Below are 3,741 nucleotides of genomic sequence, written 5' to 3' on the forward strand. Positions count from 1 at the left end.
GTGGGGAGGAGGGGGAGGGGGAGGAGAGGTTTAAATGTTTTTAAAATTTTTATTGTAAGGGTATAACGGCGCTCGCAACTGCTTAAGGTCATAGGAGCGCACGGGACACATTCCACGTTTTCAGGTGGTAGAGAATTTTGAATTTTGCCCGGGTGGTGGCCGAAGCCTACTCTTATCGATTTTAGATCACCAAGGGATCTTTATAACGTGCGCAGCTTGCACACGGGACCTATCCATCTGTCTGTCTCTGTATCTCTCTCTCTCTCTTTCTCTCTCTCTCTCTCTCTCTCTGTCTCTCTCGCTCTCTCTCTGTATGTGTGTGCGTTTGTGTGTGTGTGTTTGTCTGTGTGTCTCGGTCTCTGTCTCTCTCTCTGTCTGTCTGTCTGTCTGTCAGTCTCTCTCTCTCTTTCTCCCTCTCCCTCTATCTCTCTATTTCTCTCTCTCTCCCACTCTCTGTGTATGTGTGTGTGTGTGTGCGTATATATGTGTGTGTGGGTGTGTGTGTGTGTGTGTGTGTGTGTGTGTGTGTGTGTGTATTTGTGCGCATGTGATTGTGTGTAAAAGTGAAGTATGTTTTATGTATATTTGCATGTGCCTGTGTGTGTCAGTGTGGGAGAAGAAGAACTGGTTAAAAAATGACACTAGAAATTTTCCCCAAAAAAGTACGTGGGTGATAATTACGTTGATACATCTTCGGAATACAAGATGATATTATCAGCGTTGCCGAACGTTCTTCTGTTACATCAAATCCCAAAGATCATGAATGTCCCTTAAATATCAAACAAATAATTAGACCAAATCCACAAACCCGTGCCAACTGTCTTTTACTTGTCAACCTGTCTTAGCATATTCTACGATACCTGTCAACTATCGCAGTGTTGTTGACAGCCTGGGAAAATGATTATTCCAATTAAAATATTCTTCTCTAATTGTTCTAGAACTCTTTAAAAGGAATGTTGTGGGCACCTAATTATGCCAGTTCAGCAGTAAATAAAAGGCAGTGTTGTGACGTATAATTATTCTCGAACCATCTAACACAATGTCAAATTATGGTATACGTGCTGTTTTCTGACTTTTTCAAAAACTTCTGATAAATAAATGATGGGAACAACACCTTTCCTCCACTACATTCAGAGGCAAACAATCAGGTGGTTTGGACATCTGACATGCATGACACCTAACCAGCATACCAGTAAAACCTATTACAGGAAATTATCAGGGTACAAGGCAAAATAAAGACCAAGGAAGACCTGAATCGAGGGTGTGAAGGATACCCTGAAAGCATACGACGTTCCACCCAGCTAGGCCATCAAACTTGCTAGAGACACAAAAGCTCTTTCTCCCCTCGACGCCCAAGAGGTACAAGAGGACGGATGGATAAAGAAAGTAAGATAAAGAAAACAAGTACTTAAACAAAATAAGTACGAACAACGAAATTAGGTTACCTTTCGCCGGTGCCCCGAAACAGAACATCTTGAACAGCTTCACAGCAAGACGCGAGAATTGAGTTATGGAGCAGGTCTGAGAGTAAAAGTACATTCCTGTCGTGCTGGGCGGCGAGGTTCCCGATTATCAAAAGCTAGGAATCGTAGGAATCGACTCCGCACCCAATTACTTTCTTTAAAAAAAAGTTTTAGTAGAGGTTTTAAGGCGCCAGCAACTGCATAAGGTCATATGAACGCCAGAGGGTTAGAGGTGTTGCAAGAGAGTAACAAATATAAAAAAGAAGAAGATGAGACAAAGACAATAGATGTTTGATAGGAAAGAAGGATAAACCACATCAGAGCTTCCGCCAACCACCCACTTACTTTCTTTATAACGATGTGGTTTCTTTCGGTGGATACCTGGTTGGTTCTCAACATCTTCAGGATTTAGGATAACCTTGTTTTCGGAACACTACAAAGCATCAATTTTTTTCCTTCTAAATCTTAAAAAAAGATTGTAATGATTAAAGTAAACCGTTGGTTTACGTAAAAAGAAGTCGGCATTTTTTCAGGTAGCTCTTACCACGGGAATCGGTTCCGGGATCGATTCTTCGCTCAGCTCTACTTTACTGCGCTTCGTTTGTTTTAGTAAGGTTTTACAGCGCTCGAAACAGCATAATAAGGTCATGTGAGTGCCAAGGGGTAAAAAATCCCAGTTTATTTTGATATAAGAATTCACTGAAGAGTGTACATTTTTGTTTGAAGTACGTGGTTTGGTCACATCGTTGTCCCCTATCAACCGTCAACGCTATCGACCCCACAATGTAAGCGACAGTCAGCTGATCTTGCCGAGACCATTGTGGGGGTTGGTTGTTTTTTTTCAAAACATTGCTCTCCCCTTCACACTCTCAAATCTTCTTTTCCCTGAGCCACTCCAACATGGTGGATTTGACGGAGTAAAACTAATAGCCTACCTTTAGAGATTAATAAAGAGGGTGGAGGGGGTGGGGGGGCATAAAGGTACATTGGGGGTGAGGGAAAGGGTAAGAAAGAGATTTGGGTAGGGTATAGGAGGGAGGGAGTGAGGAAGGGATGAGTTTCCAGGCCATTAATTAACGGTTTTCCTATGGAGTCCACACAGAAATGTGTTCTCAAATGGACAAAAAAGCCCCCCACCCCCACCCCCAACAAATAAATAGGTTAAAAATTCCACACCGGTGCGAAAGTGCAGGTTTCTTCAGTTTTATTATTTGTTTTTTTTTAGAAAGAGTTTTTACGTCCCTTGCAACAAAATAAGGTCATAGAAGTGCCGAATATTAGAGGCGTCAGAAGAGAGTAACAAACATAAAAAAGAAGGAGGAGAGATAAAGACGATAGATTTTTATTATAGGAAAGAAGGAGCAAACCATACCAGAGCACCCACCAACCACCCACTGTTTCATTATTTTGACGAGCGCCTGATTCCACCTCGATGCCTCACAAAAAAATAATTGTCTCACGACGCGGTGGTATCCGGCTCTCGTCAATTTTTGTGCATGCAGAGTTCTTGGTATCATCATAAAACTTGTTCATTTGTCTTGTGTTGGAAGAAAAAAATATCAATTGTCTTGAATAGAAGTCGAGACATTTGTGAATGAAGAAGGTTGGGGTCACATGGTTTCAGAGGTAAGTTTAGTTTTAGTTTGAGTAGAGGTTTTACGGCACTCGCAAATGCATACGGTCAAATGGGCGCCAGAAGATTAGAGGTGTTACAAGAGAGTAACAAACAAAACAAAAAAAAGAAGGAGGGGAGATAAGGACGATAGATCTTTGATAGGAAAGAAAAAGCAAACCACACCAGAGCACCCGCCAACCACCCACTTCAGAGGTAAAATAAGTGAGAAAATGGCCGCCAAATATGAGTTCTTCCATCCACTTGAGAGACCGTGGATACTAAAAATTTACATTTTGTTGCTTTAATTAATCAACGTTTTGCAGTAAAATCCACGCAGAAATGTGTTCTTTAATGGGCATGAAAGGTGCTGAGCCCAAAGGCAAAAAAATTCGATAAAAATCTTCAAACCTGCGGAAAAATGCCAGTGTCTTCACTTTGATTTTTTTGAGGAGCGCCTGATTTCACCACCCTGCCTCACAATTGTGTTTCATTTTGAATGACTAATTGGTTTGTGGAAGACGTCAGTATCATCCCCGCTGTCACTGAGATGTCCAGTACGTGGACAGACCTAATGGTGAAACATGCGCTAATTGTCTTCTCCTTGTCAGCCTGTCTTAGTGTGTGTCTGTGTGTGTGTGTGTGTGTGTGTGTGTGTGTGTGAGT

The sequence above is a fragment of the Aplysia californica genome, unplaced genomic scaffold (assembly GCF_000002075.1).
Source record: "Aplysia californica isolate F4 #8 unplaced genomic scaffold, AplCal3.0 scaffold00655, whole genome shotgun sequence".
NCBI lineage: Eukaryota > Metazoa > Mollusca > Gastropoda > Aplysiida > Aplysiidae > Aplysia > Aplysia californica.